The 27,062-nt window shown below is 42.2% G+C and overlaps 1 protein-coding gene and 1 long non-coding RNA gene across 2 annotated transcripts in view; one reads left to right on the top strand and one right to left on the bottom strand.

Moving 5' to 3' along the window:
• The window catches only part of KLHL29 (kelch like family member 29), a 428,500-nt gene that overhangs the window by 132,375 nt on the left and 269,063 nt on the right, over positions 1 to 27,062 (bottom strand). The window lies entirely within an intron of this gene.
• LOC307212786 overlaps positions 15,800 to 27,062 on the top strand; it is a 148,089-nt gene continuing 136,826 nt past the window's right edge. Inside the window, exon 1 of the long non-coding RNA XR_013837215.1 lies at positions 15,800 to 15,877. This is a non-coding gene — a long non-coding RNA (uncharacterized lncRNA). The remainder of the gene's footprint in view (positions 15,878 to 27,062) is intronic.

The following is a 27,062-nucleotide window of genomic DNA, read 5'->3' on the forward strand; positions in this document are numbered from 1 at the left end:
AGGATAAAAAAAGTTTAGAGGTGCTTTCTGCAATATGTAATCTTTGCAAGAATCACCCAGCATCTGTTTTCTCCTCTTAAAAATAAATGTGTTGCAATTAATATCTCCTTCCTACTGCGGTGTTGCGGCTCTCAGGCTCTAGGTATTTGCTGCAACTTTAGTTTTCTGTGGAACCTTGTCAACAGATCAGCCAGCACCCATATGCTATCTCATGGGTGGCGAACCTTTCCCGGCCTCAGAACCACATTCCTTTCTTGGCAAACTTCTGGGGGTCATGTGCCAGTGGTGGGTGGGTGTCAGTGTTTCCGACATTTCCCACTTTGTGGAGTCAAAACACACACTGTCATGTGATAGACAACAATCCTATGACTGCAATCACGGAGCAGGAATTCTAACAGTGGGTAGGGCCAGAACCATGAATTTTACCTTTGTACAGTAGGCTGGTTTCTACACACACCTCTATTTGAGCAAGTAAGCAGCATTATTAGAATTCAAAGACACACTCCAGCCAGGCAAAAGCACCTGAAGAAGGTTGCAAGCATGACTAAATAGTGAGGGGTGTGGCTCAGGAGGGTTTATGGCCTGATGAGTGTCCCAGATGCCAGATAAGAGGCCTGCGGAGCCAAGTAAGGCCCCTGGGCCTTGGCTCCCCATCTCTTTGCTATCTGAACTGCAAAAATTAGTGATGCCAACTTTATTTACAATTAATGTCATATGAAACGTACATCATATAAATATTACATATTAAAATCAATTACTAAAGCCATACTGTATCTCTGTACAGCAAACATATTGCCCCCAAGGGAATATTATAAACGTATGATGAATGTAAAAGGATGATAATTGATCAAAGAAAAGTGATGTTAATGTTTCAATATAAAGCTAATAAACTCTTTTTTTTTAATCAGTCAGATCTATAATGCCTCCAATATTATTGAGGATTGATGGCAGCAGTCTCTAGGATTTGATTACTGTTCTGGTTTCTACTACTTTTATTCTTCTGTCGTTTATATGGTGTTTTGTGATTTTATTTATTGTTATTAGCTGCCCTGAAGTCTTGTGAAGAAAGATGGTATAATCCCCCCCCATACTTAATGAATAGGAGTCTCCTGCAGCCTCCATTACCAGGAATGTTTTGTACTGGAGACAGCAGGAATATTTATGTGTGGTATGTGCTCTGTCCCTGCACAATGTCTTCTCCCATCTGCTCTGTATTCCCGTAACTTGACTTAATAATTCCTGTGCTCAACAAATTCCTACCAGGCGCTCCTGCAACAAAACGTCTAGCTCACAACTGTATTGCATCTGTTTGACTGCTGTCTTCCTGATAAAAATCAACCTAGAATTAAAATATGATTTCCTGTAAGTTTAACCACATTATACCATCTGATACTCTTGCAGCGACTTTGGATATTACACAGCACTGGGCCACTCCTGTTTCTCAGAGAGAGAGAGAGAGAGAGAGAGAGAGAGAGAGAGAGAGGGCCCTTCATGTACAGATGACCAACCTCCTTTATCTCTCTCATGGTGAAAAACTTGAAGACCAGAGGCATCTAAACTGTGGCCATTCAGATGTTGCTGGCCCTGTTGGGAGCTGAAATCAAACAAAATCTGGATGGCCACAGCTTATCTACCCCTAATATAGAGGTGAGACCAGGGAGCAGATGCTTCTGAATTTTTTGTGCTTATTGTGTAATGGCACTTTTGTATACACCAAAAGTGCAACAAAGATGGTGCAAGTACTTTCCTCTTCTTCCTCACCCCCCTCTAACCATTTTCTTGTAATGTGTCAGTAACAACTGTGAATATTTTTTTAATGCCCTCTCCTTGGGCTTGATGCCATCTTTGTGACACCGATGACCATTTATTTGTCCAACTCCCACCTTTAATTAATTAACTTTCACTTGGTTGAAGGCGCAATGAAAGTTCGATTCATAGCTTTGGCCTTTTCCATCTACCAATAGTCCAATTTCAAAAATACAAATTGTTTTGAAAAAATAATAATAATGCACTGCATAATTTAAAGGGATTTTAAAGGTAAATTAGGATGATGATTAAAAAAGAAAGCCAGTGTCTTCTTGGTAAAGATGTAAAGAAATAATAATAATGTTTTATTAGTGTGATCCTTTGCTTCGATTCACAGTTGTGCTAATCATTTCCAGTGTATACAAGGGGAACAAACTGTTTAAGGTGTGTGTTGTGGTGGGGGTGAGATGATAAATGAGCTGTAAAGCTGAAGAGAATTCATTGCACATCCTGACCAATACAGCAGTAAAAGTAATCAATCCATTTAGCTCTCTACAGAGAGAAACGGCAGTGAGATAAGAGGATAATGAATGCCAAGCAGAAAGCACAATACCGATAAGAGGAGCGCTTGAAATGACCAGCCTGAATATATTTTGTGTTTAAGAGTCCTGACTAAAACATTGACAGTGAAATAATTTATTCTTGGCATATTGGCCTTTGCTGTGTGAATAAAGGTAGCCATTTAACAGAAGTTAAAATTTCCTAACTAGGTGCCAGAAGGAAAACACCAGGTATTATATAATGTGTTTCTCATATATAACATAAAGGGCACATATTTGATTATTTCAATTTTTTCCACCTTGAAAAAGCAGGTTGAAGAAACCTTGGGCATCATGCATATGGATGCTTGCTTCATGGGTTGCATTATACATGTAGTGTCACACCTAGAGGTGACGGACACTTCAGACATATAGATAGCATTTTTTTGCTTTCAAACATGAACCAGCCTTAAATCAACTTTGCAAATATGAAAACGAGAAGTACACATTTCAGTTATACCACTGTGCAGACTGGACAACCACCCAAGGCCACAAAACAGATTCTTTCAATATAGCCAATGCCTTTATCTGCTATCTGCAAAATTATTGGTATAGGAACTCAAAAGTGGCTTGTGAGAGCCATGTGGTCTGAGATGCAGCAACCAGCTCAAAACCTCTCCACACTTTGAGATTCTCAAATAGAATGAAGAACAACAGAAGCTTGATTACCTAGTTCTTCCCATAGTGAGGGGAAGTGGATTTAGCTAAGCCTGGCAGGACAGCTTATTCTATGGTATTAACCCCTTCATGCATTAATTAGACTGAGTCAAAAGGCAATATTAAAGTTGAATAAAACAACCACTCTCCAAAATCACAGATGCAGGAAAGAGAAGAGACAAGGTGGTAGGTCCCAAATGAACAAAGAAACTACTCTCTGAATCCAAGGAAACCCTGATACTAAGTCTGTCCAAAATGGTCAGAATCTCTGTGCCCAGCTTTTGGCTATGATAATATAAAGCCCTATGTCACAGCATACTGGCTCGTCTAGATTACTGTTTATTATTGCTCTGCTAGATCAGAGAATAAGCTTTTAAAAAGGCTCCTATTCAAAGATTTGTATAAGCATACTGATTACAAAATTAAAAATAACATCAAAAAGATAAAAGTACAAAAAGGGTTCATTCTGCAATATCATAAAAGTATACTAGTATCATAAAGTCATAATATCGTCATCGTGATCATCATCATCATCATCATCATCATCATCATCAAGTACACTAGTGAAATTGTCTTGTCTGAATAATTGCAATATATAATGCACAAATAAAAAACCTCTTAGGTATCTTAATACTTGAAAAGCAACAAATATGAAAGGTAACGATCCACCGAGTAAGTGTGTCTTGAAACGAATACTCAGTGTGCTATTCAAACCCCTTAGGGAATTTCGGATCTGGGTCAGCTGCAAGGCAGTTTATTCTCAAGCTTGCAGATACTTAATTTCTTCATGACAGCTTATTAATAGAATAACATTTCACACATTACTGCACAAGAGTTTTCCAGCCTACGTAAGCTTGAACACAGAACATGTGCACACCATGGTGGGTGGGGCAGTAAAGAGAAGTGGGTTACTTCTGCTTTCTCAATAAGAAGCCATTTTAACGGCATTTGTTCCTTTCGCTAACTTTGTAACCTGACACTTAAACCAACGCAAGCTAAACAGACCAGGCATAGGCAAACTGGGCCATCCAGATGTTTTGGGACTACAACTCCCATTATCCCTGTGTCCTGTTAGCTAGGGATGATGAGAGTTGTAGTCCCAAAACATCTGGAGGGCCCAGTTTGCCTATATTTAACTTAGACCGAACAAGTGGAACCCCCTACATGAACTTGTGTTTTCAGAACAAATGTTTGTATTTATTGGGTGTCTTTCCACCGTGGAAAGTTGGCTATGCTGTTGAAAAATCACCTATCAGCACCAGCTCTGTAGAAGTGTCTTCTATTTCCTAAGACGTTCCTAGCCTATCTCAGAACTTTGGACTACAAACTAGCCTCAGAGGCAACCCAAATGCTGGGAACATATAGTAGGGGTCCGTACAAGCCCCAAGATCTGTCTTATATCTGTATCTATACTTAAAAAAATAATTCCAATTTGATACTGAGTCGCTCTATGCTCTGCCTACCTTCAATCACCAGGACACAGTGTTCAACAGCTCTGGCCCTTCCTCCATACTCCCCTATGGTGCAGTATGACTCTAATTAACTATAGAAACCTACGAAGAAGGCAAATTGATTGCTTAAGTACCCACCCTCAGGTATCATCTTCCTTCTCTCTAAAATGCATTGTATGCTGGCACAAGAAATAGCTATTATCTATCCCTTAACTCAAGCTGGTTGACAGCTGAAATAAGAGAGTCAGCCATTATCTCATCAAACTATGTTGACATTGGCAGAAATGTTTTGCCTTTGTCTTCAGGTTTTGGAGAACAATTGCAAAGATTTGGGATAATGATGCTATGGATGCGTACCGCATAATTATGCCACTGTATTGGTGGTAGTGATTTCTTTTTTCCTTTTCTTTAATCATTTCCAAATATCTCTTTAATCCTCTGCTCTCTCAAGTGTATATATAATCACACCAAGTGGCCTTTAGAAAACAATGCATCATTGCAACCATTAGGAAAGAGAATTCACATCATTAGATACAGAGGAAAATGTCATCTGAAGCACCATTTGCCAGAAAAGTCATTCAAAACAAGAAGCCAGCTTCTTCATTTACCAACAGGTTGCTGGCTATTAGGAAACAGATCACTCCTGTGCTTCATGCAAAGAAGTCGCAGAGAGCTGGAAAATGGCAAACTTGTCTGGCGCTCCTTTTGCCAGGTGACCCTGTAGATGCAAATGACTTGGGAGATGCCTGGCACTCTGATCCTGAAGACAGCTAAACTGTCAACATGCCTCAACAACTGCAGAAGCCTTTGAACAACATGAAAGCATCCCAACATCTCCTACCAACAAGGGAAGGAGGTTTGAAAGTTTCACTTCAGAGTACCTCAGGTGACAGCGTTTGGAAGGTGGGGAGAAAAACATCCTTGTCCTCCCGATTTTGAGTGTCATCCAGGTGAGGAAAGAGGACCTCCAGAGATTGCAACCTCTCTCTCTCTGTCTCTTTCAACAGTGTTCCTCAGCTGTGAGCAACAGGAGGAATGTAGACATTAAGTATGCATCCCAAATCCAAGGACCCAACACACCTGTCATAACAAAGAGATCTCCTGTCATGCTCCTCTGCTTATCATAATTAAAGTGGCACAAAAATTAGAAAACTGGATGGGAGGAAGGATGGGAGACAGCAGAGGGAAGCAGATGGATGGAAGCCTGAAATGCAGATCTGGCGGCTTCTCTTCTGTAGTCAGAACACAACGGAGAATTGTGCCTCTCTTTCCCTTCCTTTCCAAGCCAAATAACTAAATGTCCTTTTTGCGAAACCTGTATTTTCCTAGTGGCAAAAAACGCAGTCATTTTATAGTTTGTCTCTGCCTGGGAATTTCCTGTGTTCCTCGTTCTGCACTTGGGCTCAGAACCACAAATAAAGGGAAAAGATGGCATGAGATGGAATACAAAAATCTATGTTGATGTTGCTGCTTGCTCCGTCCTTGCTACTGATGCTGCCTGCAATGCAAATCCACTTTAGGCAAAGATGAGCAGGACAGAAGATGCTGCGCTGCTTGTGGTGGCTAGGACCAATGACCCAAGCCTATCCACTTCGCCTTCAGACCAGCTAATCTCAAATCATAAGAAGACATATACAACCACTTCCATATTCTACAGCATTTTATGATTTAGCACTTTCTGGTAACAATGCAAAAAGCTGAAGACTACAAAATGGTCCTTCAAAATGCTGCTTAGATTATCACTCTAGAAGGTTGATAAAAGATGAGTTGCTAGAGCACTGATAATTAACACCTGTAAAGGAATCAGTTTACTAGTTTCATATCACCAGCTTTCAGACTCTTGAGAAGGGTAAAAAGCCACCATTTCATCATCATCAACTTTCAATCCAACCCATTTTCCCACTTGTTATTTCCAAATTGTCATTTAGGTTCCCCTGTCTCCCCATTTTGAATTATTTATTCCACTCAAGAGGCGACATGGAGCAGATTTTGAGGTTCTTGAGTTAAATCAAAGTGCTTTTTGTTGTGGAGAGACCAGGAACTGTGTCTTGTTCCACTAGATGCACCTGCTCAACATTTTCATATTCCTGCACTTGTGTGGGTTGCATGCAAGTATGTGTGTGCGTGTGAGAAATGGTGGTACCCTAACTACATAAAAATAAGTCATACATAGAAATGAATGGATTTTATTTTCAAGTGGGGATATATTTATTTATTCACAACATTTGTGTTCTGTTTTTCCTCATAAAAATCCCAAGTTGATTTTTGTAAGGTAGACCAAATGTATAGTACTATTTTCCCTCCTCTTAGTGGAAAACTATCATGATGGTGTTACATTGATTGTAAACTGCAGAAAGTACTAATAAAGCACTATCAGTTACGCCATGGAACCTTACAGCACCCTGTGAAAAGAAGGCTCTGTCCTTGGAGTGGAGAACTGTTATTAAGTGGAGAAATGTTATTAAGATTCCATCCATTGTGGCCAACCATTGGGGATGATGGACTAGTTGGCTAACAACACCAGGAGGACCACAGGTTCTCCATTTCTACTCTTTCCTCTCTGCTGTACCCCAAACTACTCATACTTTCCTTCCCTTGTGTTTGACCCCAAACCACCAACCAGGGGACTTCACTAAACCTGTTGTAGGAGGAAGACTACTGCATTGTATTTCTAACAAAATAAAAAATAAAAATCAACCCAGCAACCTTCATCCCATCGGTCTGAACGTGTTGTTGTTTTTATACTTTGTGCTAAGTTATTTCTCTACATACTTGTGGTTTGAGCAGCAGCAAACAAGACTCTTGTTGAAGAGGGAAGTGTGTTTCGAGGTCCAGTTTTCAACTCCGGACAACTGCCTCTTCATTAAATATTTCAGTGGAGTCATTTTATATGCAGCCTTTGTTGAACCTTAAGGCTGCTTTTGACTTCTAGAGCACAGAGAGAATGTGAGGTACACTCTGCTCCATTAACTGAGTTCAAACATAGCTCATGTTAAAAGTCCCAGGGCATGGTTGAAAGGCCCTCATTGAAGCTGCACAGATATGGACCTGGTCAACACCTGGAAGGGAGAGGGCCTGGAAAACCCGATGAATGCTACCTTGAATTCTGTGATAACAACAGATAGCATATAAATGTAATGTAATGTAATGTATGCTTGTGTGCATGCAGACTCCAGGGGTGGCCAAGGTGGTACCTCCAGATGTTCTTAGGACTACAACTCCCATAATCCTGGCTACTGCGGCCTGGGATTTCATGGGAGTCCAGCAACATTACAAGGGCACCATGTTGCCTATTATGGATGGAGATAGTTAGTAAGTCACCTGCCAAGAGGAAAGGAAGTGGTAAAATTATTGGTTCCTGATGGCATATAACAGGGGTCAGCAAACTTTTTCAGCAGGGGGCTGGTCCGCTGTCCCTCAGACTTTGTGTGTGGGGGGGGGGGGGCGGACGGACTATATTTTGGAAAAAATAAATAAATAATGAACAAATTCCTATGCCCCACAAATAACCCCGAGATAAATTTTAAATAAAAGAACACATTCTACTTATGTAAAAACACCAAGCAGCCCTCACAAATAACCCAGAAATGCATTTTAAATAAAAGGACACATTCTACTTGTGTAAAAACACGCTGCTTCCCGGACTGTCTGCGGGCCGGATTTAGAAGGCGATTGGACCGGATCTGGCCCCCGGGCCTTAGTTTGCCTACCCATGGCATATAACAAAGGACAAGATTGCCACACTGCCACCACAAGCTTAAGTTACCACTTATATTTATATGTTACCATTTATATTTTTATCTTCAGTGATGACCACAGTCATGCTGTTCAGATGGATGGTGCCAGTCATGCCCTCATCTCCCAATTTGTTCTTTGGCCTTCAGAGATTCACCTGGCTTTTATAACCCACAGCTGGCTCTTTATAAATAATGCATCACATTTATGCCTGGCATCTTCGTTTACAGACTTTCTAGATCCATAAGCTGGTTCACATTCTTGCAAATTATTTAAAGTGTATGGTCAGGAACCAAAAACTATCAACTAGAGTTTCTCCAAGTGCTGGGATAATCTCTCTCTCTCTCTCTCTCTCTCTCTCTCTCTCTCCCTCCCTCCCTCCCTCCCTCCCTCCCTCCTAAAATTTTCTATTTTATGGTACATTATGAATTCCACTCATTGCATTTACTGATGAGAAAGGCAAATTGATCTGATTGTTTAAATTGGTGGAGCTTAACTTTTCTTAAGTGCCCACTGAGAGGCATTGTCATCTCTCTCACTCATTGATCTCATGTACGAGTGTAACAGCGACTCTAACAATCTATTCCTTCACATGGGAAGTCAATCTCTACACAGTACGAGAGTCTGGAGTCCTGGTTGATAATCCCAGACCTGCTTTGGGTTGATGGGGTAGAAAGAGATCAGTCAGTTTTACTGCAGCATATCACAGCCAGACATCTCAGTGTTTATCCCTTGTGGGAGATATTTTCAGAAAACTAGAGAAGCCACCTGAGATTTGTGCCCTTGATCGGGACCAGGGACATAGTTCAGAAACCTCTGAACCTTGGCCAAAAAGCACGAAGGCAGGAATACCCATTAAAGGGAACTAGTTACATTTTAAGTACCACCAACAAGTAGTACCACATATATGAGGGATCACACTGAACATTACGAGAAGTCATTGATTACATTGAGTAACATGGGATGAAATGTTTTACTAGCCCATTAAAGTTGTCCAGTAGCTCAATCTTTCCATATGGTTATTCTATCAGCTGAAGCATTCTGGCAGGAGAGCTTGGGGCTTTGCACCCGGGGCTCTGTTGTTGGTCCAAATTTGCTGAGCACTCTTAATTTCAAGAGTCTCTGTTAGCTGCGACACAGCAAAAAAATGGGACAGGGTAGACCTACCAGTTTAGCCTGGATAGTCACAAATTTCAGAGTCCGGTCTTAGGGATCTACTGTCCAATTGTCTCAACTTTTAAAGGGGGGAAAAGCTATGAAGTCCAATGCAGCTGAGGGATTCAATATTTCAAAGGGCTGCCTCTTCCCATATAAGCCTGCCCATCCAGGTGGTGCAGTGGTAATCTGAGGCCCATCAGTATGTTCCAGGTCCAAAAGAATTACTGAAGGTGGTGGTTAGAGAAAAGGTCTTCTGTGTTAATAGTCCTCCATCTCTGGAACACTCTCTGCAAGCACCAACTTTTCTGATATTTTCCAGGGGGAAAACATTCATTCTCCTGAACATTTAATGATAATGTTGTTGCAGTTAACTCAATCTTTAGTGTAAATGTTTTAACATATTTTATCATGTTTGAATGTATTTGTGTGTCTCTAACAGTTTAAGATTATTATTATTTTACTATAAATAAGTACATCCAAAGATTAGGATTAGGGCCATGGCCCATAGAATCATAGACTTGTAGAGTTGGAAGGGATCCTGAGGATCATCTAGTCCAATCCCACACAATACAGGAATGTGCAGCTATTCCATACGAGCCTCGAACCTGAGACCTTGGCGTTATCAGCACCATGCTCTAACCAACTGAGCTGTCTATGTGCTTGCTGCATTTGTATCATGCCTTTCCTAGGGACAGGGACGGAGCTGTGGTCTAAACCACTGAGCCTCTTGGGCGTGCTGATTGGAAGGTCAGCGGTTCAAATCCGTGTGACAGTGGTCAGCTCCTGTTGCTCTGTCCCAGCTCCCACCAACCTAGCTGTTCGAAAGCACGCCAGTGCAAGTACAGTGGTACCTCAGGTTACAAATGCTTCGGGTTACAAACACTTCGGGTTACAAACGCCGCTAACCTGGAAGTAGTACCTCGGGTTGACAACTTTGCCCCTGGATGAGAATGGAAATCGCGCAGTGGCGGTGCAGCGCCAGCAGGAGGCCCCATTAGTGAAAGCGCGTCTCAGGTTAAGAACGGTTTCAGGTTAAGAATGGACCCCCGGAACAAATTAAGTTCGTAACCCGAGGTACCACTGCAGATTAATAGGTACTCCTGCGACGGGAAGATAAACGGTGTTTCTGTGTGCTCTGGCTTCCATCATGGTGTTCCATTGTGCCAGAAGCAGTTTAGTCATGCTGGCCACATGACCCAGAAAGCTATCTGTTGACAAACGCCGGCTCCCTCGGCCTGAGAAGCGAGATGAGCGCTGCACCCCATAATCACCTTTGACTGGATTAACCGTCCAGGAATCCTTTACCTTTACCTTACCATGCCTTTCCTACAGGGAGCTCAAGGCAGCATATACTGGTACTTCTCCTTCTCTGTTTTATCTGCACAACCCCCGTTAGGTAGGTTAGGCTGAAAGATAGTCACTGGTTCAAGTTATGCAGCAATCTTTATAGGTTAGTGGGTATTTGAAGCCAGTATTCCCCTATTCTGGTCTGACACTCTAACTCAGGGGTCAGGAAGCATTTTCAGTAGGGGGCCAGTCCACTGTCCCTCAGACCTTGTGGGGGGCCAGACTATATATTTTTGGGGGCGTAAATTAACAAATTCCTATGCCTCACAAATAACCCAGAGATGCATTTTAAATAAAAGGACACATTCTACTCATGTAAAAACACACAGATTCCTGGACCGTCTACGGGCTGGATTTAGAAGGCAATTGAGCTGGATCCGGCCCCCGGGCCTTAGTTTGCCTACCCATGCTCTAACCACTATACCATGCTGGCCCTCTCTTGTGTAGTGTTAGAAAGATGAAGTTGAACATCTCAATGCACCAAAGCAATAGCATCCAAGCTGGATATGTGTCTCTGTGCAGACTGTGTGCCATTTAAATGTATAAGCCAGGCAACAAGGGAGTGCTTTTTTCAGAAACAAAATGATATTGAAATTATTTGTTGTGGTTTCTGCCTTTGAATAATAAAAAGCATCTTACGTGATCCTGGGTGTTGTTTAATCTAAATGTCACGTTAAGTTAAATGTTAAGTAGTTCAAGAAATATTACTCTCAAATTCTCGGTCCCTCTCCCTGTTGCTTTGATATATACAGTTATATGGTAAGTGCTTTATTACATACATAAAGATGCTCCGTGCTACAATGCTAGGTATATACTGATGTTACATGTCGTCACTCTGACATATGCACCAGACTCCCAGGCCATTGTGAGAAGAAACTACAGATCTTAATAATTAATGTTTCAAATTTTTAGCCAGAATTATCAATGACAGGCTTTGAGCTTTTTCTTTTAGTAATATATCATGGTAAAAATGCACAGACAAGCGATGTGTCAGTCTGATTTTTTCCACCTGATTCAGCAACCCAAAATTCAGACGCAGCAATTTAAGCCGCGTTGCACACTGAAGAATTTAAGTCTAAGCATTTAATCTGTTCTTTCCATAAATTTCTGCTGCTTGTACTATTATAATGATGCTACCGGTGGAAGTTTATTTATATCACAGAATTCCGGCGTCAGCACATTTGAGATACAACAGCAGTCATTCAGTCAATAGTTAACAGCAATACAATATCGCAGATACCAAAGGAAATCAAATATACATTTAGACAAAAGGCAACTGGAAATAGTCACTATGAGCCAGGCAAGGATTTATCAAAACAGAATAAAAAATAAATAAAAATGATTGTCGCACGATTATAAGTACACATGCTGCAGCAGTTCTATTGTCTCAATTTCCCATCCTAGTTTTAAACACTCTACAGATAACTTGTAATATCTATCTATCTATCTATCTATCATCTATCTATCTCAGGACTCTTATGATGTTCTCAGAGTTTGGTCAATGGCGCAAGGGGTCAGGAATCCTACTCCTCTCTCTCATCAAACTCAGGGCAGGGAGAAAGAGACTAGCTGCTGTTTGCTAAACACATGCAGGGAGTAGGAACATTTTAAAAACTTATCAGTTACTTACACAATGTTTTAGGTATCCAAGGGGAGGGGGAAATGATGTTGTCTCAAGCTGAAAAGACCTGAGCAGATCCTATTTCTTTAGTCTGGGGGGAAAAGTGTGTCATGCCCTAAATATGCACTGAAACCTGGTTCAGCTTCACGAAACAGGCCAGACCTGTTATCATTTTATTTGGAGCATATTATTTGCTACTGCGGAGTTATGATCCACGCACTGCAATCACGGCGGAAGAAAGCCATGTGGCTAGGCTAGCTATGAGAACATCATGTCAGAGACAATGTAGAAAACCCCCACATTCTTAAATAACTGCCCCATTATGAGTAAACCCAGCACAATTTGAAATAAGAATGCCATTCACCTTCTAGTAAAAAAAGGCATCTCAGGAGAGGCAAGATTTGTACAAGGCTCTATGCATGCTTGTTTTTAAACTATTTATTTATACAGGTGCGTTTGTTATCAAGTGTTCCCATATCAATTTTCTAATCTGCTCTCTCACATATCTCTGAAACACATACAGTGGTACCTTGGTTCTTGAATGTCTCTGTTGACGAACGTTCTGGAACCCAAACGCCAAAAACCCAGAAGTAAATGCTTCAGTTTTCAAAGGCGCCTCGGAAATCAAACAGCTTCCGCTGTGTGTTTTTCAATTTTCTCAATTGATTTTGCAGACCACCCTTTGCGCCCCAGTTTTCGAATGTTTCAGAACTCGATTGGTTTTCCAGAACCACTGTACTATGACTGACCTCCCATGAAAAATGTGGCTCGTGGCTAGGACACCATAGGCATTTCGTTGGCATGTGAAAGCTGGGGCACAGAGGAAAGTTATAAAAGGCATAAACAGTGGCAAACTCTGCCCTTGCACCTGTGCATAAGCATATTATTAAATGATTGCTTTAAAAAAAAAACACACCTTCAGACTCTCCCTCACTCTTCCCAGTTTACTGTTGTTTCAACACTAAGGATCTAATACTTGAGCCTTCATGCCAACCATCTGTGAAATTTTACTTTATCAAGCTATTTCACAGAGCCATTTCATGCAACTGCATTCCATACACTTTAAAAACAACAACATTGCACTTAAATAAATAAATATTGTGGAAGGAGAGGGCTTGAATTACTTGTAGCTTACAGCCAAGCACCTTTATTTGGAGGTGTGAAAACTACATCAGGAAGCCAGTAATATTAAAAACAAGCGCACAGAACAATTTTATACCTTCCCTGCTACTTCAAGATGAAAACCCAGATGTTATATACTCAAGTTTGCGCTGCCATGATGGATATTGTTGAAGGATGGTTTGTGCCACAAATTAGGCCCCAAATGCAAGTCCTGTGCTCCTTCACATTCCCTCCCTTATAATCGCTTTTAACTGTTTGCTGTTGTTTCTCTCTTCCTAAGTTATGTATGATACAATCACCTTTTAACTACTAGTTTTTAATCCCTTACCTGTTTTAAGTCTTATTTGTTCAGTTCATCTGTACCGTATGTTTCATCTTATGCTGGTCTGTGACTGAAATAAAGTTTGACACGGATACTCTTATAGACAAGTCTTCATTACAGCCAATCAGTATTTTGCGAATGGCACTTCAGTGAAGGAACATAGTTTTTGGCCGGAGACAGAGAAAGGGGAAGGGGAATGGAGGCCAAATATAATTTCTTGGACATCTGGCCTGCTACCCCCTAAGCAGAAGCAAATATTTCACTTCAGCTGGAAAATTCTAAACAGGAGTTCAAATGGAATATGGTAGCAGGTGAAATTGAAAACTCTGGGTAGATAAGTGGCTGCATAGCATACATTCCCCTCTGGCACTTTTTAATCAGGAATACAGGACTCTTAGGTAGAGGTAATATCACAAAGTTACATTGGATTATATGGTGCAAGTATTAACCTTGCATGGGTAATAAATTATTTTTCCTCCCATTTAGAACACAGACATCTGTGCTGAGGGATATGCCTGGATATTTCCACATGAGGACACATGGCTAATATAAAATGAGTAGCTAACCCCCTGAGCAGCAATAACCTAAGACAAAGCCTATCTAATAAACCAGCTGTAAATATTCAGAAACAGCAGACAATGCACTGAGCCATGTATGAAATTAGCTTAATACAAGCCAGTGGATGTGAAAATCATCTTAGGAAGAAGACAAATACTGCAAGCAGGAGGGGCAGATGGTGTGCATGAACAAGCAAAACTGAAATACAGTGGTACCTCAGGTTAAGTACTTAATTCGTTCCGGAGGTCTGTTCTTAACCTGAAGCACCACTTTAGCTAATGGGGCCTCCCGCGGCTGCTGCGCCACCGGAGCCCGATGTTCTTAACCTGAAGCACTATTTCTGGGTTAGCAGACTGTGTAACCTGAAGCGTATGTAACCTGAAGCGTATGTAACCCGAGGTACCACTGTACAGTATTATGACTTTTTTGTTCACAGGAAAACTCCAGATAATAATAAAAAAGGCACCCTGTGTTGTGTTTAAAGTTTCAAAGCCAGGTCTCCCTCACCTGGGCTTATGTAACTGAGGCTTTACTGGTCAACATCTAGCAAGGTATGTGGCAGCTTCTTAGATTTCTATGTACCAGCAGATTTTAAGGCTACAGCCAAGGCAGAGCAGATGGATGCTTTAGCTGAGATTCCTGCATTGCAGGGGTTTGGACTAGATCACCCTTGGAGTCCCGTCCAACTCCACAATTCTGTGATTCTATAACACACCATAAAACACCAGCTGAGGGAGGGTCTCTGTAGATCTCAACAGCTACTTAGGGAAAGCCTTTAGCACTCAGCTTCTCTCTCCTACAGCAGCTTGGGAGGAATAACCATCTTTTAAAAATTGTGATCCTTTCAACAAGCTAGGTGTCAGGGGCTCAGGAGCAGAAGCACAGGGAAGAGGGGAGATGGAGAACGAAGGGGAAGAATCTGAGGGCAGCGTAGGGGAAGATGACAGTGGCCCGAGAGATTCCATGAGCCTCTCCAGCGAATCGGAAGATTCACAGAAGGGGGCTCCGATGGCCAGGGCAAGGGGGGTCCCGGGAGGGACGCACCAGAAGCTAGGGGCCAGCAGCGACTCCCAAAGCAGCAGCTGGAGATCGGGACCAGTTTCCCCACCAGAGCGTAGCGGGGGGGAAGAGTCCCATGTGTCAGGGCAGGCTTCCCCTCCAGTGGGGAGAGAAGATGAGTCAGGACTGACCACGCCCCTATCGCTGAGTGAGGGAACGGAGGGGAAGTCAGATCCAGCTAGCCCCCCCGAAGGGGGAAGCAGTGACAGGAGCAGTGTAACGGTCAGGAGGAAGGTGGCCGGGTGGGTGCGCGCGCCAAGTTCAAATGTACAGGCGTGCGGGACAGCAGGGAGCTCGGATTGGGAGCCAGGTCCTAAAGCACGCCGGAGGCAGGGGGAAGACACAGGGGACTCTTCAGCATCAGAAGAGTCCAGAAAGGGCAACACCCCGGCGGGCAGACGGACCCAGAGGAGGAAAGAACAATGGAAGAGGTGGAGTAAGGCTAGAGTCTTAAACTGGTGTCTAGGGGGAGGAGACTCAGACGGAGCTTCGGCGGTCTAGGGTTTAAGACGTAGAGCTGCGCGCTACGGCTTTGGAATGGAAACTGAACTTCAATAAAGACTTTTGTATATAACCACGACCTGGCGTTGGTCCTCTGTGAGCTGGGACCTTGGGCAGCTCTGACACTAGGTTAAAATAAAAGGCGTGTCTACTCACTCAGTTGCTTTGATCTGCTGAACTGGAAGTGTTGCAGGTGCTACATAGTACCTGTTCTGCTCTGGCACGAAAGCAATTAGTAAGGTAGCATCTACATTTTGGAGCTCCCTGCCTGCCTACTGACACCAAGCAGGTGCCTTCACTGTACTTTTTGGTGCCTGTTAAAAACAATTTTGTTTTGGCAGGCCTACCCAGGCACACTGAAGTTGACACATGTTTGAATCTGTTTTTAGCTTAATTGTTGGTTTTATTTATATTTTGGTGGTGTTGTTGTTGTTCAAAAAAAGCACCTGTTTTAAACTTTGTCTTTTACTGACAATTTTACCGTTTTAGAGGTAAATAACTAAATACATAAACCACTAAATAAATTGAGTTTAAAGCATTTGCAGCTTTGCAGGTTGGGGGGTGGGGAAGACAACAGGAGGATTTCAGCATCACCCTGACTCATTCCATCTGCACAAGCACTGCAATGTGCACAGACAGAACTCTCTCTCCCCCCGCCCCACCGTGTGCTGCGCTGCAGGTACTCCTAACCCCTTAAGTCTACTTTGGGGGCACATAGAGGGAGGAGATGGAGAGCAAAGTCCCACTGTGTTAGCCGTAGCCCTTGTGCAAGGCTTTCACAGATGGGACTTCTTGGGTGAATCCCACCCAACATGGATGACATTACAGAGGTGTATAAACGGGCAGGGAGGGGGAGCAGGAATTCAGGGGGACTGAGTTCCCTTACCTTAAAAAAAATAAGTAAATATTATTTTTGTGTGGGGGATGTACACCCAATGCCTGAGCCAAAAATCCATTTCTAATCCACCTATATCAATAAAGTTGTGGCCATTTCAAAACCAGATCATTGTCTGCTTTAGCTTATTAATCACATCTTACATCTAGGCACAAGGGACACAGGTGGCGCTGTGGGTTAAACCACAGAGCCTAGGACTTGCTGATCAGAATGTCGGCGGTTCGAATCCCTGCGACGGGGTGAGCTCCCGTTGCTCGGTCCCTGCTCCTGCCAACCTAGCAGTTCGAAAGCACGTCAAAGTGCAAGTAGATAAATAGGTACCACTCCAGCAGGAAGGTAAACGGCGTTTCCGCGCACTGGTCTGGTTTGCCAGAAGCGGCTTAGCCATGCTGGCCACATGACCCAGAAGTTGTACGCCGGCTCCCTCGGCCAATGAAGCAAGATGAGGACTGGACCTACATTAAACAAACAAACTTCATGGTGAGTTCCCCCACTTTTCCCCCAGAAAAAAGCACTGTGTCAGGAAACTGCCATCGGAGCCAAGGCTCCAAAAGGATGCTGGAGAGGGAACCAGCAAGGAGAGAGAGGAAGCCTCCGCTGGGGGAGGAAATAGACGTGACGCCAGGGAGAAAGGGGAGTCTGAGGGAACTTCAGAGAGAAGGCTCCAGGACTCTTCCAGTGAAGCCAGCGGGGAGAGCACGGGACCTCCTCTGGGGACGCCCACTCTGCGCAGAAAGGTTTCGCGCAGAGAAGGCAGGCGGCCATTGGGTGTGAAAGAACTTCTATGTTGGAAGAAATTCAGGAAATGCCCACTGACGGATTCTGCCAGTGATTGAGACAGTCACGGTGTACTGACTGTCCAGGCTGGGGAAAGTTTTAACCAAACTACTCAGCTCAGAGCAGTTTGCGACTTACGCACAAGCAACCCCATACCCCATTACACACTGCTTATAAGGTTATGAATGGTATGGCGATATTGGCTAGAGAACTTTCTTTCATAAAAGAACTTGGAATCAGCCAATGAAATTGATTGGAAGTTATGCTCAGAAGAGACAAAAGGAAGTATTTTTTCATGTAACCTGTAGTCTCAAGTTCCACTGCTTTTGAGGTGAACTGGAAATGAGTCACAGGCTCACGAGACATTTTTCTTTTCGCATCAACAAGCCATGCTTCCAAAACCAGAATCAGGAACCCACCTTATAACCATTGCTTCTGCACCTGGTTTGGAAGGCAAGAGCTAATCAGATACTGCTGTTTCAAATATTACAGTAAATCTATGGTTGTCACGAAACTGCTAACTGAAGCCATGTGCAAGAGGGGAGGAAGGAGAATGAAACTTATTTCCAATTCATCAAACCGTGTTTTGAGGGAACATTTAAATTGAGCTGTCATTAGCAGATGGAATGTACTGTCAGAATGTAATAATTGCTACTAGTTTGCGTTGCTTTTTTGATACGGTAACCAAAAGTTATGAACATTGGGCGGGGGGCAGGGTTTATTAAAAAAAAAATAATTAACTGAATTTCTGTGCCATCTATAGCACCAAATGGCCATTTTTCAGATTTTACATTCTTTTCCACTGTGCAGAAGGCATAGAGCTGAATAACTAATGGAGAGAATTCTCCACAAAGCAGACTGCTGTACCAGATACAGATTTTCTGAGCAGTTCATAATTCAACTCCCATGTTAAACAAAAAGAGACAGCTGTGATAATGAAAAGGAGACCCCTGGGGGGGGGGGCACAGGTATGTAACGGGCATGACTAGCTACTATGTATTATAGTTGCTCTCTGGTAAGGAAAGGAAGTATGGTTTTGTTTTTAATTTCTCAGTAAATATTTGTGCTTGTAGAGGTTACTTACACACACACACACACACACACACACACACGAGACTAGAAACTACTAAGCCTATATCTATTCTCACCCAGGGGACATGATAGAAAGCTAGACTATGAGCAAACACAGACAATACACTTTATAACAGAGAAACCATTCCAGGAATGAAAGGTATACAGTGGTACCTCAGGTTACAGACGCTTCAGGTTACAAATGCTTCAGGTTACAAACTCCGCTAACCCGAAAGTAGTACCTTGGGTTAAGAACTTAACCTCAGGATGAGAACAGAAATCGTGCGGTGGCAGCGGGAGGCCCCATTAGCTAAAATGGTACCTCAGGTTAAGAACAGTTTCAGGTTAAGAACGGACCTCCAGAACGAATTAAGTTCTTTACCCAAGGTACCACTGTAATCAGCCTGACTAGAAATTACAACAAAAGACGGGATGCCAAGGTGAATGAATATGCCCACCTGGCAGTCCAAGTGACACCACACTACAGCATAAATGTCTGCAGCATGACTGTGGGTGGGTGAGTAGGACTTCAAAATCTGAGTTTTAAAACCTGCGATATTTTCAGTCACAACTAGTAAGCTTGGGTGGGGAAGGGAGGGGAGAGAGTGTTTTTTTATTATTATTATTACATTTTTAATCAAAATATACAATTGCACACATCAAGACAAAAACATAATACACCTATTAATAAACATATTAATTCTAAATTATTTACATAATGCATTGTATTGTCTCCCCATTTATACAAAACACAAACAAAAACAAAAACACCAACACAAATTTCTCTGTATTTGGGCTCTATTTAAGAGCCCTGGACTCCCTTCCACCCTTTTGGTAAGTATCAAATAAATTCCACGGTCACGTATTTTCTTTTTAATCTTAGATATTGGTTTTTCTCTGTAAGTGTTATTCCAAAACCGCCAGTGCTTTCTACAGTTCGTTTCCAATGTATTTCCAATATTTACTCCAGTTTTTTTGAAATTTCTGTTCATCTTGATCTCGTATTCTATCTGTTAATCTAGCAAGTTCGGCATAATTTACCATTTTAACCTGCCAGTCACTTATACTAGGTATAATTTCCGTTTTCCAGTTTTGCGCCAACATAATTCTTGCGGCTGTGGTGGCATAGAGGAATAGCATTTTGTCCTCTTTTTTGATTTCTTTACCTGGCATTGCCAGCAGAAAGGCTTCGGGTTTTTTGGGAAAAGTGTACTTGAAAATTTTTTTAAGTTCATTGTAAATTAATTCCCAGGGAGGGGAGAGAGTGTTAAAGCAAAACACCACAGTTATTTCAGAGGCTAAGTGTATAGAATTCACTGGGAGTTATTTGCATCAGTATTTGAGGTAAACACACACAAAGGCACAACATAAAGGTCCAGTTCACACATTAGCCTCTAAAAGTGGTGTCATGCTTAAAAAGCCTCTGTACAGATGACGATGACGATGACGACGACAACAACAACAACAAACATTATTATGGTCATAGGCCAGCATAGCCTGTACAAAAATTTACACCCCTTGATAACTTGCAACATTAGTGTAAACTTCTTTAAAAAATAAAAATGCTTTGTTTTGTACTCCAGCATCTCACTATTTTTGTGTCTTTATGCCACACTCTCACCATTTTTGTGCCTTTCTACAAAAACACATTTCAGAAAGGAGAGCACTTTCTGGAGCCAGCTATGCTTATCATACAATAAGCAACAGAAAATGATAAAATTCAGAGCACATAACATCTCCAGAGATTTAGCAGAAAGAATGCCATTTTTATACTGCTCAGTGTATAAACAAACTTTTAACCAGAATAGATAATGCCTAATGCACTTCTTCTGCCCAGTTGAATTAAGTTACCCACTTCCTTCTCCACAACATATGCAGCTCTCAGTCTGAAATGCCAACTGCATTCTGACACACAAGGGAAGATCCTGCACAAATAATAATAATAATAATTTATTATTTATACCCCGCCCATCCGGCTGGGTTTCCCCAGCCACTCTGGGTGGCTTCCAACAAAATATTAAAATACAACAGAGCTGCCTTCATTCTCTTAGTCCAGGGGTCAGCAAACTTTTTCAGCAGGGGGCCGGTTCACGGTCCCTCAGACCTTGTGGGTGGCTAGACTAAATTTTTTTTGGGGGGGGGGGAATGATGCAAGAGCACCACGAGCCCCAGTGGCTGCTTACCTGTGTCTTGCGAGCGGCAGGGGCTGGCGGCGGCGGGACGATGAGCAGTGCGCGAAAGGGCTCTGGAGAAGGGCTGCTTAAAATGGCGGCCACTTGAGCACTGCTGCTGCTGGCACCAACAAAGTCCAGCCCCCTTCCTCCTCTAGGCAGGGCGGGGAGAAGCCAGGAGGAGAGAGGAAGGAGCCGCCGCCGCCACCACCGCCGTGTGAGGGAGAGGGAAAGAACATACATGTTGGCGATCCACGTGGCGATTTCCGGACCGTCCGCAGACCGGATCCAGAAGGCAATTGGGCCTGATCCGGCCCACGGCCCTTAGTTTGCTGACCCATGTCTTAGTCACTTCAGCACAGGGAGTCAAGACCACAGACTGCATCCATCCACACAACAAAATGTGTATTGTATCAACTGGTTGAGGCCAGTGGACAGTGAATCCAATCCTCTGGTCCAAATGTGGGCTGTGAACTCACAGGGTTCATAGCTCACAATTGGCCTCAAGAACCACCCAGCACACTGACTTAGAGAAGAGGTGCCAGGAAGTTAACAAAATAGGAACAGATTGCAAGAATGCATCCTCCAGGCTACTGGTGGGGGGGGGGGGGAGAGAGAGAGAGATTGGAATAGGTAATCAGAGCAAGAGATAAAGTAAGAGCTCAGTATGAGTTGGGAGCTTGTTGGAGCAACCAATGTTTTTCTTGGAGCTGTCCCAGGTACTGAAGAACCTGGGCTTGCATTAATATGAATGCAACTCGCTGCTTCTCTGTGTGAGTTTGCAGTCTGTGGACCAGTGTTTTTAATCTCAGTACCTGGTATTAAACTGAATAGGGATCCAGAGACTCTTCTGGACAGGTAGGACAACCTGCATTCTCCCTTCCCATTCACCTTCCCTATGGGAAGCTACAGGTTTGTGCAGGACTAGCAGCGAGGAAAGAACACACATGCACAGATACACTCCCCAGTTAACATTTACCAGAAAGCAGAACATGGGAGTGCACAATCAGTCAACCATTAACATACCTCTTTGCTGGGTTTTAGCTCTTCCAGGTTCTTTTGTTTTTTTGGGAGGGGTGTTCAAAGAGATGCATTTTTTTTTGCAAGGACTAGCAATAACATATATATAGAAATGATGAAGGAGTGGGATACGTCAGTTCAGTTCTACTGTTAAACCTTGAGAAACTTGCAGTGACAGCTAGCTGGATTTTACAGTCAACAAGAGTCGTCAGATGGAAAGCTATCTAAGAACTGTAGTCAGAAGCTAGTGTTTGTTTCTAAATGCACTTTCTGAAGAAATTGGATCTCAACCAGCCTGTCCTGGGGATTTTAAGCACTTTATTTGTATTTTGAAATTGATTTTGGGAGCTCTGTCTCTGTTCCTTTAACAACAGCTGAACACAGAAATTTAGCCCTCCTTTCCAGTTATCTTCATGATAGGAAAAGCTCTGCCAGTTTAATTTCTTTGTTTTAGACTACTTTTTAAGACACATGGGCAAAAACAGGAGGAATAAAGATAAGATTTATCTCATTCACACTCTCTCAAAAGTACAACTTGAGCCTATGCTTCTTTACTTAGCTGTAGGGAGGTGTGAACAAGATTGTGACTAATAATAATAATAATAATAATAATAATAATATTTGTACCCTGCCCATTTGACAAGCTTGTGCCAGGCACTCTGGGCAGCTTCCAACATATATAAAGACACAACAAAACAGTAAAAAGCTTCCCTATACAGGGCTGTCTTCTAAAGGTTATATAGCTACTCATCTCATTGCTATAATAGGGGAGAAAAATTGAGGATCATATTCAAATAATGTTGAGGTTGCGTGAACTTACATTTAATGGCAAAGTGACCAAGAAGTATATTTGTTTTTGTGTAACACTCAGCAGTGTGGTGGTGGTCCCTTTGAAGATTTGGACAGAATGTTCCATAATAATTATGCTATAAACTGACGTAGCATCACTTTGTGGGAACATTCGGTCCAAATTGATACAGGGAAGGCTGTCAGGCTGCTGACGGCACCCAACTTGCAATGGTGTCAAAGTTTCCTCATTTTCAAAAAAAGGGGGGAAAAACACCTTCAGGAACTTCATCTGTAAATATAAGCCCACCCTCACCTGAAAATTCTTAGATTCTCCCTAAATATTAATCCAATATTCAGGCAGGGGCGTCCTCACCTTATCCCCACCTCTGAAAGTAATGAAAAAGTCTGGGCTGATTGCTTCTCTGCCCAGCACTACAAAATGCCCTTAGGCGTTTCACTTCCATATGAATGTGGTTCACATAATTATTTCTGAAGTGCTGAAATCACCATGAGATGATTCTCCTAAATTTTCATGAAAGCACCCAATGCGGTAGAATCATAAGTTACTGTGCTGAGTAAGCCAATTGCCATTATTTTAAATATTCTTTATTCATTTCTACACTGCAAACTCACAATATGTGTGTGCATGTGCGCAACATGCAGAATCTCAAATGAAACCCAAACAACATAGCAAATAAAATCAAGCAGCACACACTAAAATAAACAAAAATACAAAATGGGTCATCTGGCACGGATATAAAAACCGTAAGTTATTTTCTTAAGAGGGCTTGTTGAAATTAAGTCTCAAGCTGACATGGTAGGGTCAGCCTAGCATCGTGTGCCAGTGCTTTCACAAAACCACTTTACTATTTTTAAAAATCTCAAGGGGTGAGGGAAGTCATGTGATCAAGCCATGTCACTGAATGCTAATTACCTAGCTGTTACTTTGCTCGTAATACAGAATCTATGAAGAAATTGACAGAAGAGAGCAGCCGGCTCATTCAACCTCCAGCCATTTAATCCAGTACAATATGGGACTCATTACAGGAATTAATATCTTGCACTCTTTATTCCTCTGCCCACAGCGGCTGGCCTACTTATGTGAATCGCATATGTGACACTGTTTGTTTCAAGTCTCCCTCCCTCATCTTTTGGATATTAAGATACCGTACATCTAAACAATTAACTGCTTTAAATTTAGCTTCCCTTTAAATTACTTTCTTTCTTGTACACATACAGTCTTTCTATATTTCCCCCCACTGTCTTTTGTATTTTGCAATGGCAGCTCCACTAAAAGCTTATTATACAAGGGGTTCAGGTTAGAGGGGGAGAGCTACGTGGACTGCAATTATTCCTTCAAGGGATGAGTTTTTGTTGCACAGGCTGTACAATTAAGTGGAAGTTCCTGTCTATATTTTTCTCTTGTACTCACGGAGAAATCAATAAGAAATAAGGCTGCTTGTTATTTAGTGACCTTTAATTGCCCTGCAAGTATCAGGGAGTCTGTATCCACCAGTAGTTTATTAAAATTTGTAAGAGTGGCTGGCTGTAAGATATGAAGTGTTCTAAAGGGGGGAAAATGTTTTAAAATTGAGATCAGGGCATTAATACAGGGAGATAATGGCAGAGGACTCAGTTTATGCGATAAGGAAGCAATTGCATTTCCTTTAGAAGTTTACATACTTCTTAACAAATCCTTTATTTATTTTTAACATGATTATTCTTAAGACGAAGTATTATACTAGTTAGTTAAGACTCCAGAGTGATGTATTTTCAACTGGAACACATTTTATTTTCAAGTGACATAGGCACAATAAAAGGATGCTATTAACTAATTATTGTCTGAAGTTTAGCACCAGGTTATCTACAAGAAGGAAAGCAGTAATGTGTGTTAGTGATTCCCTTCAGAAGATATTGCCAATATCCTGATGCAGAGTGTACATTCTGTTGTCTTCAGTAGATGAAAATGATTCATAAGAAAGTTTAATATTACACAAAATAAGATTTAGCATTTCAATAAAGATTCAACTAAAAGACTTCTGAGATTTATGAAAAAACATCTTAGACTGCAGGTTTCAGAGGCACAACCGTCTTTCTTCAGAAAGCATGTTGTTAAGATGAAATAAACATTTAGTTTATCAAGTATACACACAAGCCATGTTGTGAAGCTCAGAGTTTAAACTACAACTTGCTGCACGTTTAAATAATCACTCCAAGTTTTTATTAATCGGGCGTAAGCAATTTCAATATATTCTCCCTAATTAAACTGATTATAACAGCCCAGAGAGTGCTGCAGAGTGTACTGCTATGATCAACAACAACGAGACCTGGAGGTGTTGTTGTTATAAATTGAACTGAAAAACGACAACAACAAATGGCCATTTAGCTACTGGTTAAACATATTGCACTTATGTGTCAGTAACGTTTTGGACAGAGAACTTTGCAAATGAAATTGAGCTGAATGCATTGATGGATTTCCACTTTGTGTATCCAATGTTTCTTCTGTTGAATGAGGACCAAGCACATAGCACCTAATGTTGTGTAATTGCTGATCACTCATAGGGAGGGAGGATCGACTCCAGCCCACTATGAACCGGTGATCAGCTGTGGCAAAACTGATAGTGCTGACCATCTGAGCATGAAGTGGATCTTTGGATCAGGGACTATAACTATAAATCCTAGCTTAGATTATAGGAAATATAGCAAATAAAGTGATCACAATACAGCAAGGTTAACTTGTGATCACAGTGGTGGACCCCTTTTTCAAATGTTCTGCTACAACTTGTTTTGAATGTGCATATTTATTGTCAGATAAAGATGTCAGACCATACAATAGCTTCTCCATTATCTGACATGATTGTCCAGAATTCATGGCGCCTTTCATGTGAGTGTGGTTAGATGTAGTGCACAGAGTATTAGGCCTCAACATAGGATAAAGGTAAAGGTAAAGGGACCCCTGACCATTAGGTCCAGTCGTGACCGACTCTGGGGTTGTGGCACTCATCTCGCTTTAATGGCTGAGGGAGCCGGTGTACAGCTTCCGGGTCATATGGCCAGCATGACTAAGCCGCTTCTGGCGAACCAGAGCAGTGCACGGAAACGCCGTTTACCTTCCCGCCGGAGCGGTACCTATTTATCTACTTCCACTTTGACGTGCTTTTGAACTGCTAGGTTGGCAGGAGCAGGGACCGAGCAACGGGAGCTCACCCCATCACGGGGATTCGAACCGGCGACCTTCTGATCGGCAAGTCCTAGGCTCTGTGGTTTAACCCACAGCGCCACCCATGTCCCCCAACATAGGATAAGCAGGTTCAAATCTCAGCTCAGCCATGAAGCTCACTGGCAGACTTGTGACAGTCACTATCATTCATCCAGAGGCAGAGTTAGGGGCGCACGACCAGTTTGGTCATACTAGGCACAGAGCCTGTTGGGATTTTTGACTACATGCTATTTGATGCAGCTTCCCACAAAGCAATTAAGGAGTTGGCTGAAGGCCAAGAAGACTGAGCAGAGGGAGTTATTCTGCCTAGAGATATGGCGCCTTAGATACAACTCTGCTATTGGTTGAGGTCTCCACACAGGCATGATGACTCATGACCTTTCCTGTTGGTTAGTTGGTTGGTCAGTGTGTGTTCTGGAGTTTGTTCAGTGAGAGAGTTAAGATCCGTGTCTGTATCCTGTATATAGTAACTTGTAAGTCTGCTGTAAATAATAAACACCTATAAGTAACCAAGTTACTGGTAGCAGCGTCTTGTTCCTGCTTCATTCTACCTGTCTGCAACTGATTGCTTCTGGAAGTCTGTGTATGCTCTGCTATATTCAACTGTGTCTGGCTAAGATCCTGCAACAGGGTAAGGTTGCGAAACATCAATAGAGCCTTGGGGGCACCACAACTACAATGTATAATGGGAAACGAGAGGCAGGGAGCACCAAATTTTGGCATCACACGGGATGCTGCTGAATTTTGAGATCCCAAGGTCGGCATTATGTAGACAAAGTGCTACGTTGTGGTGACCATATATGCATCCCTGAACTCCTTAAGAGTAAGGGCAGGATAAAAATGTCACATAATAATTTCTGCGTAAGCAACATTCCCACCTGAATGTTTACAAACCATAGAATTTAGACGACAATATAGTCAGCTGAAAAAGAAGTCACAAATTCAATGTCTTTCAGGGTTTGCCATCAGAATATTTATTCACATCTTGTAAATATCAGAATCCCTGGTATATGCTGTCAGCTCTTGGCAGAGACAAACATGCACACCACATTCTAAAATTTGTAGCAGAGATACTTAAAACCTCATACTGTGACAAAATGTATAAGGAAAATGCAATTGTCCCTGACAGAAGCCACTGTAACATCACTAACAAGAGCCTTAGATTGACCCATATGCTATAAAATATCCCACAACCACTCTTTGTGAGGTACATTTCCACTGGCTTTTGAACGCCGCCACAACC

Source organism: Podarcis cretensis (genome assembly GCF_951804945.1).
Source record: "Podarcis cretensis genome assembly, chromosome: 3".
Classification (NCBI taxonomy): domain Eukaryota; kingdom Metazoa; phylum Chordata; class Lepidosauria; order Squamata; family Lacertidae; genus Podarcis; species Podarcis cretensis.